Source organism: Myxocyprinus asiaticus, chromosome 16 (genome assembly GCF_019703515.2).
Source record: "Myxocyprinus asiaticus isolate MX2 ecotype Aquarium Trade chromosome 16, UBuf_Myxa_2, whole genome shotgun sequence".
NCBI lineage: Eukaryota > Metazoa > Chordata > Actinopteri > Cypriniformes > Catostomidae > Myxocyprinus > Myxocyprinus asiaticus.
Genome location: NC_059359.1, coordinates 34,031,578 through 34,045,984, shown reverse-complemented (window position 1 = coordinate 34,045,984; position 14,407 = coordinate 34,031,578). Strand labels below are relative to the sequence as shown.

The 14,407-nt window shown below is 37.4% G+C and overlaps 1 protein-coding gene across 4 annotated transcripts in view; it reads left to right on the top strand.

Moving 5' to 3' along the window:
- Positions 1 to 14,407, top strand: part of ncalda (neurocalcin delta a) — an 87,655-nt gene that overhangs the window by 286 nt on the left and 72,962 nt on the right. For all 4 annotated transcript variants that reach the window (XM_051721892.1, XM_051721890.1, XM_051721891.1 and 1 more), the window contains exon 2: positions 5,538 to 5,631. The gene's annotated coding sequence lies outside the window, so the exon portion shown is untranslated. The remainder of the gene's footprint in view (positions 1 to 5,537; positions 5,632 to 14,407) is intronic.

The window sequence follows — 14,407 nt, the reverse complement described above, 5'->3', positions numbered from 1 at the left end:
GAGTGTTTTTCGCCTCAGATAAAACGAGCTCCTCGACGAGTTTCTTGTCATGAATGCATTATAACGTCGTGTGTTTTCTTTGTTTATGTGTGCACAATCCGTTTCGTTTAGCCTTGATATAGATTGCGTGTGTTTTTAGCCAGTTAGCTTGATAAAAGGAAGTCTCCCTAAGTCTCTGAAATAGCCTATTTTGGTCATCTTGACCCCAAAACGGACAGTCCTAACAAGGGAATTCGTTATACTAAGATTGACTGAAAGATTTGGACAGGCTCCTGAAGAAATACTGCCTTGTCGTGTTTTACCGTTGGCTGCTAATGAGATCATGGTAAGGTTTGCCTTCTCTACTACAACACATGAGCTCAGAAATGATTACAAACAGATTCAATTGAGACTTCAGCTTTAAAGGGATAGTTCACCCAAAAATCATTTACTCACCCTCATGCCATCCCAGATGTGTATGACATACTTTCTTCTGCTGAACACAAATGAAGAGTTTTAGAAGTTTTCAGCTCTGTAGGTCTATACAATTCAAGTGAATGATGGTCAGAACTTTGAAGCTCCTGAAAGCTTATAAATGCAGCATAAAAGTAATCCTTAAGACTCCAGTGGTTTAATCCATCTTTTCTAAAGTGATCTAATCGATTTTGGGTGATTACAGACCAAATTGTAACACTTTTTTTAATATATATATATTTTTTTTTACTCAAACTGTACATCTTGCGAGTTCAGTCTCTAGGCACAATCATGATTTCTAGCTCATTTACACTTCTTAGTGCTTGAAGCATGCGCAGAGGTTGCAGCTTCAAATCATGGTCTCCAAGGAGACTGCAGATGTCAATATTTACAGTGTAAAAGAAGTTACATTTTGGTCTGTTCTCACCCAAAACCGATTGGATCGCTTCAGAAGACATGGATTACACCACTAGAGTTTTATGGATTACCTTTATGCTGCCTTTATGTGTTTTTTGGAGCTTCAAAGCTTTGGACCCCATTCATTTGCTGAGATATTCTTAAAAAAAAAAAAAAAAAAATATATATATATATATATAATTATTTTTTTTTCTGTAGAAAAAAGTAATTCATATCTGGGATGGCAGGAGGGTGAGTAAATGTTGAGAGAAGTTTTATTTTTAGGTGAATTATCCCTTTAAGACACTGTTCCCTTTATAATAAATAGGGTCTTTTCGAGAGATTTAAGTATTAATTTGTTTACTCCAATATGGCCATAGATGTTGACACAAATTAATGAAGGAACCAGGGACTAAGAATGCTATATGGTGCCACTCTAACAAACTTGTGAGAGTAAGTTTGTCCACGAAACGGGCCTAGAATTTGCTAAGCAGCGGTTCTTTCATGACTGAGGCTGAGGAACACAGTGCTGCCTCCTCCCTCATTCTCCCACTAATACAGACCAGATGTAAATTAGAGCCACTGATCGAAGCCCAGTGATATCACTCACAACAATGTGTTAAAAGCATAGTTCACCCCAAGATAAAAATTCTCTCATTTACTCACCCTCATGCCATCCTAGATGTGTATGACTTCCTTCAGCAGAACAATTGAAAAATATGTCCTTATAATTAGAGCCCGACCGATACCGATTTTAGAGAGGGAAAATTCACCGATTACCGATATGGGGGCCGATATATTTAATTTTTGAGCTGGAATGAAAACACCTTTTCTGTGTGGATTTTTCACCGATTTTGCATTGATATGACTTCGCAAAGGTACTCGGAAGGCTGCTTTCTTAAATATTTTTATCAAAGAATATTTGACATTATTATTATACATTGTCAACATATTCTAGAAATGAACACTGAGAAAATAAAGAATAAATAAAATACAATAAATAGTTTAATAAACATCAGTACTGTATGTTTAGTACAAGTCAATTGCTGACCATTAAAATAAAGAATAAATAAAATAAATAGCTAAATAAACATCAGTATTACTGTATAGTATCAGTCAAATGCTGACTATATTAATACTGCCGAGTCAAGATAAACAGATAAGCAATGGTGTTACATCGTTTTCTGGTATACAAGTTCAGGGGAAACTTCAACAGTGGAAAACCAGACTTTTAAATATTACATTTTATAAATGAAATGACTGGAATTGTTCGGTTAAAGGGGGTACCAAACTGCGAATCCTGAACAAAACAGTTTGGTGAGTACATGTTTACACATTAGCTTCCACTCAGCTGACAACAATGTAAGTAGCTACATGATTAGCTAGTTAGCTATAAGCTTGTTGTCACGGAGAGTAAAAGACAGACGTTGTTTATTTTACTTTCCAGCATTGTGTCTCACTAACTATGTAACAACATAGTGTGAAATCAATACTCAGCAGACACAATCCACCACCGCACTGTTGTCTGCTGAGCTGCAAAAAGATGCTCTGATGTTTACCTTTCAATCTGCTACATTACTGACTGCACTGATAAACTATAGCTGGCTAACAGCAAACAGACATGAGTGACATGGTTGTCAGGGACAGGGTTAATTTTATATGAGTTATATTGAAAAGGGAAAATGATGGGGTCATTGTTTATTAACTTTCCAGTATGTATTTCACAAACTAGTTAATTTACTGAGACACCGCTGAACTCCACCCTGTCTGCAGAGCCACCATCAGCTCATCTCTGTAAAGTCAGAGCGTGCTCTGCTGGACAAACTACGCTATGACACAAATTCTAAATTATTGTTTTCTGCATTATATGTTCTGAAAAAAAGTATATCAGTGCATATCAGTAAAATATACACCAATATCGATATATCGGTGAAAGGCTAATATCGGCCGACCGATATATCGGTCGGGCACTACTTATAATGCAAGTGGATGGTAACATGATTTTTGATGCTCCAAAAAGCACAGACAATCAGCATAATCGTCATCCATACGACTCCAGTGGTTAAATGAATGTCTTATAAAGCAAAACGATCGCTTTTGGTACAAAAAAGGTCAATATTTAAGTACTTTTATCTATAAATCATCGTGTCCATTAAGCAGCAGTATGTGTGTTCACGAGAGGGCTGAGGTCACATGGTCTCTCGTGTGATGTATTGGTGTTGGCATGTTCACACGAGAAGCGACGCATGCGGGACACACCCGGAAGAGCAGTGCAGTTTACAACTGAGTAGGAGGACGCTGTACAGACCAAACACCGTAAACAAACTCAAGCAAATTGAAACAAAGATGTCAGGAGATTTGATTTAAGAGGAGATACCAGTTTTTGCACAGCCATATTTTTTTGAACATGAGTACTCTGAAATGGATGAGGCTAGACCAACAGCAGCAAAACAACAAGTCTCGGAGAGCTCAGGAGACATGGTGGTTCACATGTAGGCAATGCCAAAAGAGGTAGAGCACGTCTATTGCAACGAATGGAACGTTGTGATGCCATCACTGGAAAGACCACATGACCTCAGCCCTCTCGCGAATGTGCATGTCCGCTGCTTCCCAGACGTTCTTAAATATTGATCTTTTTCGCACCAAAAGTGAAAGTGATCGTATCGCTTCACAAGACATTAATTTAAACCACTGGAGTTGTACGGATGACATTTATGCTGATTGTCTGTGATTTTTGGAGCATCAAAATCATGTTACCATCCACTTGTATTATAAGGACCTACTGAGCTGAGATATTTGTATATTTTTCTTCAAATGTGTTCTTCTGAAGAAAGGAAGTCATATACATCTGGGATGGCATGAGGGTGAGTAAATGATGAGAGAATTTTCATTTTTGGGTGAACTATCCCTTTAACATGCCAGAAACCTCCCCGAACACACACACACACACACACACACACACACGTCTGTGCTATTCATTGGCCATTTTCACTAATGCATATAATTTGCTGTGAAAGAGGGAGTTGGCATACAGAAGCCAGGCCTGCTGATCATCCTGCTGTGACAATTTGTGAGGAAGAGCCACTTAGAGCATGCATAACATGATGGCGGAGGTGTGGCAGGCTCCCAGGTTGGCATTAGGGGTCATGACTCTACACGGTCAGGTTGCCATTTTCATTCAGAATCCTGCCGATGATGTAAATGTGTGGTCTCATAAATTCAGCAATGACCCTATTTTAAAATCAAATCAGCCATTGATGTATTGTATTTCCGAGCCTGTGTGATACAGGTGTTTTTTAAGCCAGGTTCAGTAAACATCGAAGGGTTGATCAAGGATTGATGGCAAATGTACACACAAAAGCAGCTCGAGGCAAAGGATCAGTTGTTTAGTTTTGTAGCCGTTGAACAACATGTGAAAAATGAGGGATTGAGTCAAGGTTTTTGTTGCTTAGAAACAAGAGCACCCACCCAGAAGAGCTCTACCTCCATTTTTATCCAGATTAACCAATCCGTATCATAAATGGTTTGTTTTCAGCCCTCATTTTCTTTATTGAAAGCTTTTGTTTTTACAGTTTTTCTTGATTGATTTTACGCATATCTCCAAACTCAGGTCACTGCTCTCAAATCAATTAACACAGCCATCTGAAAACTTTTTAATTGTCCTAAACCGATTGTGCATGTTTCTTGATTTTCCTTATTTTCTCGAAACACTACATACAGATTTCTCTGATCCAAAACTCATGCTTTCAAAACAGTTAACACAGACAACTATATTAAAATCATATTCTCAAATGCACATCAGGTTGCCAAATCGCTTCATATTAATATCGGCTATGTTAGTAATGCACACAGCAAAGTAAATGCAATTTACTAAACTTTTTACACAACTATCATGACTCTGCTATCTATAAAAGGGGTAAAATATGAAATTTCAGAGCAAACAAACAATGAGGAAGAAGAAGAGGTAGAGTGGGTAAAGAAAGAGGAAATCTGAGGAAGAAGTGATGAGAAAAGGGGAACGTTTTCTCAACTCTTTCAGGTGTGTGCATGGAAAGACTTCAGGAAAGACCAAATGGAGATGGTGTAATGATGGTGAACAGAAAGAGGACATCAGGGTGGAAGATTAGAGTAAAGAAGGCTCAAATGAACTGAGAGTCCCTCTAATTGATCGTTTTACAGTATGAATTATGGTCTCTCTAAGACACACAGAGTGTTCTGCCTAATGTGAGCAGATCTACAGTGACTAAAATCTCAACAAAAAAAGAAGAGAGAGGAATGGCACTGGAAGAGCAGGGACAACTAGAAATTTAGAGACATTTTATGAGAACACATGGAAAAAGGTCTTTACTGTGGATTTTTATGATAAATATGTTAATTCAATAGTAGAGTTGTCTATAGCTGAACATGTTATGAATTTAATAGAGAACACATCTATTGATATTGATATTAGTATTTAGTTTTAATAAACTCATTATCAGAAAAGAATACATTGCTTCATTATGCAGAGAAATTTAATTGTTCTGCAAATTTGAGTGTCTGTTTCTGTGGCTGTGTGAATTGTTTTGAGAGCACTGATTATAGTTTGGAGAAATGTATAAAATCGACTGAGAAAAACTGTAAAAGCCCCAATTGCGATTTCGTATATGAAAGAAATGCCTTCTAATGGTAGTTCTTCTGCTGTTTTTCAGGTCAAGAGTTCTTCAACATTTGAGTTTCTTTCTTGACAACAGCAAGACAAAGTGGTCTGATCACCTCAAGCCTGTGAATTTCTTCTGCCTCTAGGTGAGAATCTCTGCGCTGTTTCTTTAAGAAGAATTTCCACAAGAGATCTATCTGTAAATCTATTACAGAAAAATGTGTTGGTTTTTAACCAGCAAAGGCCACGCATCCACTTACAGACAAAAAGGAAGGAAGTGACCTTGAGGATTATGTTGTTGAATTGCTTAATCGGTTGCATTTGTTTTAAGATGGTAATGGACTCTTTCAAGAATATAACTTTGAACTTTCTATAAGCTGCTGTTGCCTAGTCACAGAGAGGAAATAAAAACCCACCTCTCTCACTTATGTCATTATGATTCTAATCAGTTGAAGCAAAGCAAGTGCCTATACAGTGCACTGGAATGGGAGATTCCAGTTCTGATAAATATGTGTAAATATGTAGAAGTAATAAAATATGTCAACACCAAGAATTTCTCAATACCAACCACACAGGTTTATGCTACGTAGGATAACTGAGCCAAATGTGACCTGACTGTGTCTTATGTATTCTCAAAACCAGAACAGGTCAGCTGACTTCTGTTTTCATAAGAATTTTCTTCTGAAAACCACTGTAGTGTCACTGCCCAGTGAAATCATGGTGAATGATAACCATCAACTTGCTCCCATTGCATAGAGAGCTTGAAGTCTCACTTCTTCTGTATTTTCCCTGGCTATAAGGCTATACTCTAGTTTCCATACTACATATGCAGATCTGTTGATTATATAATATTTCTTACTTAAAAACTCGGCCTTAGATTCCCTGAAAGTCTGGTGTGGATTAACTCTACCAGACTATTAACATAAAAGCTACACTTAAGGTAAAATTTGCAGGACTTTCCTCTGTACCCAAAAAGTGTAGCATGAGTGAAGAAGCTTTCAAAAAAAGGTCTTTAAAAATCTTGCACTGTTCTTCACAATCCTAAGCCCAGTTATGTTTGTTGTTTTTCCTCAGGACAGACTTATTCAAAACATGACTTAATTGTATTGTTGATGGTATTCAGCACAGTGATTGTGTTATTTAGTCTCTGTCCTTAGCCTTGGACCTCGAACCGCGAGACCAAAATCGATCTGCATTCTCACCATTGCGGCAATAGCCCCACAATGTTACCCTAAAACCCGCCTTAAACATGCAGCCCTGGTGCGAATGTCACACACCCCGCACATTTCACAAGCAAGTGGGAAGCTTAAGCTGTGGTATCAGGTTATCTAACTATCTAGAATATTGAGTTGATATCGTATGTGAACAGCTAGCAAGATAAGCTTGCGTTGACAACTCACCAACTGTAACTGCCATGGTGTCCCAGGTGGTCTCTCCACTAACAGAGTGAAGATGTCCCAGCACACCATCCAAAAGTTTCTTTCTTTGGGCACAGCTTTGTCCATTGTGCGTTTTAACGGATTTATAGCCTACTTTACCAGCAAATTTGTAATTGTTCCTGAGCCTGTACTGTTGTGGTCTGGAAACACAACCTGGAAATTTTGGCTAAACTCCACCTTTGACATTGACCCTGCCTCAGTGTCAAGTTGGCCTTGTTTGGCCCAAGGGTAACTGGCAGGCCAAAGGCCGTTGGCTAGGAGCAAGCCCCGGGGAGGCACGTTGAAGCCCCGGAAGCGACAGTGGGAACGCAACTGGCCCTGGCATGCACTAGCACACTCTCATTTTTCCCGATAGTGGAAACATGGCTCTTTTTTAGGACACATGGCTCAGCCTGCAAGCCTCAGGTTATTTCGGACTGAAAAAGCCGCACCTTTTGTTTCTGCAGGTACTTCATTGACAGATAGTCCTATGTCAGATGGACTCTCTCTGCTTTATATGGTTGGTTTTTATAAGGAACTGGAACTTCAGCTTTTCTGTTACAGATTTGCTATTGGGTATAACATGGTTAATTAATAAATTATGCTAATTTTCACAGATCACACTTTTTACTTAATGACTTGTAAATAATCATAGCATCCCTTACAACTCAAAATTAATAAGCCTATTAATGTTTATTATGAAATAAATAGGCATAAGACATTAGCAATGCCACAATTAAAATTTGAGTCTTTTAAATAAATGTTGATCGAATGCAATAGTAAAAAATGGTTGTAGCACTGTACATGAAGAATCTGTTTTTGTTCTCTCACCTCAATTATATGGAATATTTTTGCCCAGGGCCTATTCTGAACACCCATTCTTTTGCATGTGGGTCAGGTTTAATTGTCAGGTAGGCATGATAACTTGTGGTAATGTGGTGTTTTGTTTGTGGCAATATTTGCAAATTACTTCTTTGCATGTTGTTTTTGAAGATTTATTTCAAAAGGTTTTGAGTTCTATGTCTGTATTTTGGGTCAGAGGACATATAGTCAGTTTGTCTGTGTATGACAAGACCTATTCGCCTTGGAATGCATACCTGTTCCTTAAATCTGGACCCGAGCAAGTTGATATGATATGAAATCTCACTCTTGCCAGTCATTTCAGTCATTTGCAAAAAAGGCCTCTGGGATAGTCAAGGTGTGTGTGTGACTGAGGGTGGTCTCACACTGTGCGATTGCTTGGGCTGAACCTGAGTTTGTTTGCTGCCCCCGCTGGTCTCTGTTCACATCATATCATTTGGGTCTGAACCCGATCTGATTGCATCATCAATGTGAGTACAAGTGGCAGCTGTTTACCACTGTAATTTGTAGGCTTGGGATCAATGACTTTTTCACATCCAAATCATTGTCAAAGGACAAACATTATTTACTCAAGCTGTTGCTGGATGATATATTGTGTATGTTTCTTTCATATAACCTACACAATGTAGTTTCAGTTACAAGTATGTCTTTTTGTGGTTTGACAGCTTGAATGAAACCTCTTCAAGGCTACAAACAGAGAAATTGCATAATAAACATTGCCATTTCTAATCGTTCAGTTTGTGTAGTTTCAACAGTTTCATACACTGACCTGCTTAACTCATCAGCATCACTATTAATTCTTGAGGAAGTACAAAAACCTTTGTAACTTTGGTCTACCATCTGCTGCACCGCATCAGCTTGTCCTGTGTGTGATTGTGACAGCGACCGGCTTCAGTAAATGTTGTATCACCCTCTTGTGGTCTCCCAATGCTATTTTGCCAAATTGTTAAACGGAGGATAACTGAGTGAATTGAAAAGCCCGCAAATTAGGCTTCTAATTGAAATGTCAGCTAATTTTAATTAGAGCCTGACCGATATGTGATTTGAGACCGATACCGATTTTAGAGAGGGAAAATTCACAGATTACCGATATGGTGGCCGATATAGCTCATTTTTGAGCTGGAATGAAAACAGACCTTTTCTATGTGGATTTTGAACCGATATGACTTTGCAAAGTTACTCAGAAGGCTGCATTCTTAAATATATTTATCGAAGAATATTTGACATTATTATACATTGTCAACAAATTCTAGAAATGAACACTGAGAAAATAAACAAAAATACAATAAATAGCTAAATAAAAATCAGTACTGTATGTTCAGTATCAGTCAGTTGCAGACCATTAAAATAAAGAATTAATAAAAATAAAATAAATAGCTAAATAAACATCAGTATTACTGTTTAGTATCAGTCAAATGCTGACAATTAAAATAATGAATAAATAAAAATACAATAAATAGCTAAATAAAAATCAGGGGCCGGTTGCACCAGCTATACGTATGTTACAACTTAGCCTAGTTGTGGCATAAATGGGCACTAAGTCACAATTTACACACTACTAAATATTTGAGTGTTACACCATTAAATTTATGTAGGACGTAACCCTACGTATAAACTAAATATATACTGCAGCCTCCGACCAGGAGTAATGGATGGAATAAAAAAGCAGACTCATTTAATGGCATCAATGAGCTCATGTTTTGGTTGACAGGCATTAGTCCTTTCGACATATATTGAAACCAAGGTGCCAAAATGGCTTGTTCTGTAGTTCCTCCTCACTAATACGTCATAGTGAGGTATTACATCAGCACAGGCCAGCCTCTGCATAAACAGATCAAAGCCTACTTTATCGTCGACACTGCTTAGGCCCGCCCACCAGTCTTGCGGTTAGAGTAGAGCGGTGAGATTATTTCTGAAGCAACTGGAGGTGTCACGATGGCCGCGAAGATGTCAAGACGTTGTGCAGTGCCAGGTTGTGGGAAACTAGATCTCTTGCATTTGCTTCGCAAGGATCCCAACATTAAGAAAGAGTGGCTGATGTTTATTTTTAATGAAGTCCCGGATCACGTTGGTAAGAACTTGTTTGTTTGCTCGCTTCATTTTACCAATGATCCTTTCACAAACAAGACACAGTTTGAAGCAGGCTTTGCAGAGAAACTTAAATTAAAAAATGATGAAGTGCCAACTATATTGGACCTGACAGTGATGTCGCAACAAACAAGTGTGAGTATCCATGTTAATTGTTTTGCTTCGTATGTTACAGACTGTTAGATGTGTGCCGAGTATTTGATTTGATCCTAGTGATTTTAGACGCTCGTGTATTAGTTTTAATGCACAGGGATCTCTAAGCAGCATATATTTTCTTGTTCTGTTGGCATGATGGCACAGTTGCCACAGATGCACATAAAGAGTATTGATATCAGTATATTTAGACAATCTCTTTCCTTTTTAATGAAAATATGACTCATTGTAATGAACAATGTATGCGTTTGTCACATTTGATTATATGACGAACGACAGTGCAGCAAACACCGGTGAATGTATCCTGTATATGTTTACATGTTGCACAGTAAGTGTATCCTTTCACAGTTATAAATGTGATAGCACCATGTATTTACAATTTATTTGGTACTGTCATGCATTACTCAGCATTTGTAAAACATGGAAATGTTTCACCATTGGAAAATGCCCCAACTGTGTAACAAGATAGACACCGTTGTGTCGCGTCTTGGTTTAAACAAGATTAAAAGTAATACCTATTACACAAATAGACAAGTAAATTACAGTGATTACTTACCACGATTGTGGCTCAGCTCCGTCCAGCCTGTATACATGTCAATCCGACCGCAATAGGCCTCGACGTTATGCGCATGCTCTCAGAAACAGAAGTGACACGCAATGTGCATTTAACCAGTAAATTGAACGCAACACAAAGCAGAGAGGAAGGCAACAACAACAACAAATGTGTGTTTCCTTTAGAAGAGATCATTCCTATGCCATATTCCCTTCAAAGACTTTACCATTCACTGTGAGAGCTTTGGAGGGCTGAAAGTGTGCCGCAGATTTTTTTTTATTCAGAACTCCCCTTTTCAGACATTTTTATTGGAAATTCAGTTTTAAGCGATGTTGCAGTTTGGCTATTATGATTGTTCTCCCTCCCTTCCCCTTAGCAGTAGTATCAAGAGGATAACCAGTGCATACTATGGCCAAAGTTAGCACGCTAGATTAGCATTAGCACCATAATTGCAGTTTGAATGAACTAATTTTGAAATTAATACAAACATGAATTATAAAATAAAATATTTTACAACAGATTATTTTTGGATATCCCACAATATGGTGAAATTAACTATTCATATGCTTTGTACAAAAAAAAATATACATAATTGAAAATGAATTTTAATATTGCTACATAGCAAATGGTAAAACTGTACATATTTAACGCAGTCTATATGCAATTTGGAACAAAAGACAACTGTGTTTGTGATATCTGGAAAAGATGGTCCTTTTTTATTACAATAAACCTCAGTTTATTTGGCTGGTGGGTGTTGCGATGTTCTGTGCACTCTGATGACTTTGTCATTGGATTATCGCATATCACATTTTCTAACAGCTTAACACATTTTTCCTCCATATCGTGCAGCCCTAAAAAGGGTAGCAGTGTTGAATCTAGGCACGATCAGCCAATCGCCTATCACAGATTTAAGATGAAGATCGGTCAATTTAGGTCAGTGGCTGATTGATTGGTCCACCCCTACATATAAACAGGCAAACTTGTATCATAAATACAATTTCATGACATCAAATAAATTGATAGAATGTGAAATTTGTACATTTTTTTTAAAAATCTATGTGATTAAAATGATGAAAGTGAAACGTGAAATAAAATAAACACTCACATAATAGAGCATGTGAAGTCATAAGAAGACTCTACATATGTGAAGATACCCTCTTCCCAGTTTGCTTAATATCGTTTTCAGTGGCATTATGCTTAGGATATTTGTCTTGAAAAGTCTGGCGAGTAAAAACCAAATTTACTGGCCAATGATTCTTTCTTCAGCATGTCCGTAGAGGGTTGAATTGCACAAAACTTTAGAAGAAATAATGGAAGCTCCAAAACAGAGCGGCGCTTAACTGCTATGTGCATCCTGAATGCAGAATAACACACTTCAGTGCTTTGATGGCAGTAACAGCAGCGCATAAAAGGACTTAACCTAAAGCATTAGAGACAAAACTTCTTGCTGGTAGTTTTACCATGCTGACTGTTATTCACTGATAAACACAGCAAGCTATCATCGTGCAGGAACACTCTCCGAGAAGTTGAGTCACAATTAATTTGAGAATTGCATTTCCCGATTGGGGTTGAGAACATTGGATTTCTTGTGGTTCATTTCTGTTCAGACTACAAACAACTGAACACATTTTTGTCAGATACGGCAAAAAACAAAAAAAGACTGCCTGTCTGAACAGAGCCTATGAATCAAGAGTGATATTGCAGGATAGTGCCCAGCTCTGTGGGAGGTGTACAAATTGCTGTCCATCGATTTAGTGTTTTATCAAAAAGCTGAGCTGATGTCGTGATTGCTTGAATGATGTCTGCAAATGTCACTAATCTCCAGGCGTGCTGAAAAGAACAATAACATCACCAGCACAAGCACATACTCTGTCACCAGACACATGCCACCAGAGCACTTCCTATTCACCAAAACCAAACAACCACAGCAGCACATGACATGAGCTATTGGCAGAACCTGGTCTTAAAGAGAGGCTTTATCCAAAAATGGAAATTCTTCCATCATTTTCTGACCCTCATGTTATTTCAAACCCACATGACTTTTTCTAATGTGGAGCACAAATGGAGATGTTTGACCGAATGATTGCCTCAGTCACTATTCACTTTCCTAACATCTTTTTTTTTTTTTCTCCATAAAATGAAAGTGAGTGGTGACTGAGGCTGTCAGTCCCTAACATTCAGCCTGACATCTCCTTTTGTGTTCTGCCGAAAGAAAATAAGTCATAATGAGGGTGAGAAAATTATGACAGAATTTTCATTTGTGGGTGAGCTATCCCTTTAATGCCTTCAGTTATAATTTGAATAGAATATAGAGTTAAAAGGTGTCGACATTGGCACTTTTAAAACAACAATGAATGTTTAACATATGTGATGAAATTGCAATGTGGAAAAATGATGGCATTAGCAAAATATTCTGTTAGTAGCTAGAGTAGTCAAACACTTTAATGTCAAGAAAGATTTATGGAAATGCCTTGGGTAGCTACATCGCTTAAACTGGTTACAAAAAAATATTTTGTTTTAAAAGATATTTTTTTAGACACAGGAATGTTTACCATTAACTCTGTGGGATGAATAATAGAGATGTGGTGCTTTGGCTTTCACATTGTTTTCCAGTTTTGTTAGCTTGCTCATTTCTGATGCCGCATTTACCAAAGTGATGTGGTTTGTTTTGTGAAGGCTTCAGAAAAAAAGAGCTGTTTTGTAATGGTATGTATTCTCCCTTAAAGTCCCAGTGAACTGCCTTAAAAAGCTTTGCTTTGGTGTGTTGATGTATTTCCTACTGAAACAGAAAGTTGAGACAGGACATTTCGAATGGCTCATCCCTTGTTGTTTTTTTTTTTTTTTTTTTTTTTTTTTTAAATCGCCAATAGGCTTTCGTTAATGAAATACTGATGGCTTTGGCAAGACAGGGTTTCAGATGAATCGACTTCATGGAGATTTATGGAAGTGATGCATGTAATGTGAATGTATGCAGTGTCAATCAAAAGGGGCTCTCACGTAGCCTTTGTTTCTTTGGCTCGAATTTGGATGCTCACAGAATAGAATTAAAATGATAGGAATCTGTATTAAACTTCTCATAGACCTATCTAAATAAAGTAATCATCTGGTTAGAGTTCTGGGCACTGTCATACTGCCATGATGTATCATGCAATTTGTGGCTGCCATATAAACAAACAGAGTACTGGAACTGATTTGAACCACCCTTTGGAGGAAGGAATAGAGAGAGAGGGGAATCACTCATTGCACACACTCACTCTTATCTCCTTAGTTAACAATACTTTATTTAGGCCTAGTTGTTTAAGTGTTAAACTGCAGGGTCACTTTACTCGCATATGTCTTAAGAAATCTGTTAAAGAAGAGCATGTCATGTTTTTATTGCCATTATAGTTAAGCCTATAGAATAAGGCCAATATAACATTATACTGTATAATGTGTCATGCAAATTTAGACCTATCATTCAAGTAGACTGAACACTTTTTTTTTTTTTTATCCTCTGAAATATTGTACAATGGCTTTCCAATGATCAAAATACATAAATACAATTTATGAAGTGTTTTTTTTTTTTTTTTTTGTCTCTGATAAATTGAAAGATACATTTGATTTGCACTTATTGTACTCCAGTTGTTCAAAGCTCTCATTATCTTTAGAATTTTTTTACGTACCAACTTGGATAACGATGCTTTTGTATTGCTTTTAGGTTTTTATCTAGGAACCCTGTCACCTTCTTAACTTGTGATAGTTTTGCAGGGATGACTTTTAAATATTAAACTATATTATGAAATAAATGCGCTATTATGACAACAAAGTTTGTGTCACAAAGATTCAACATTAAGAACAAGTTCAGGCTGC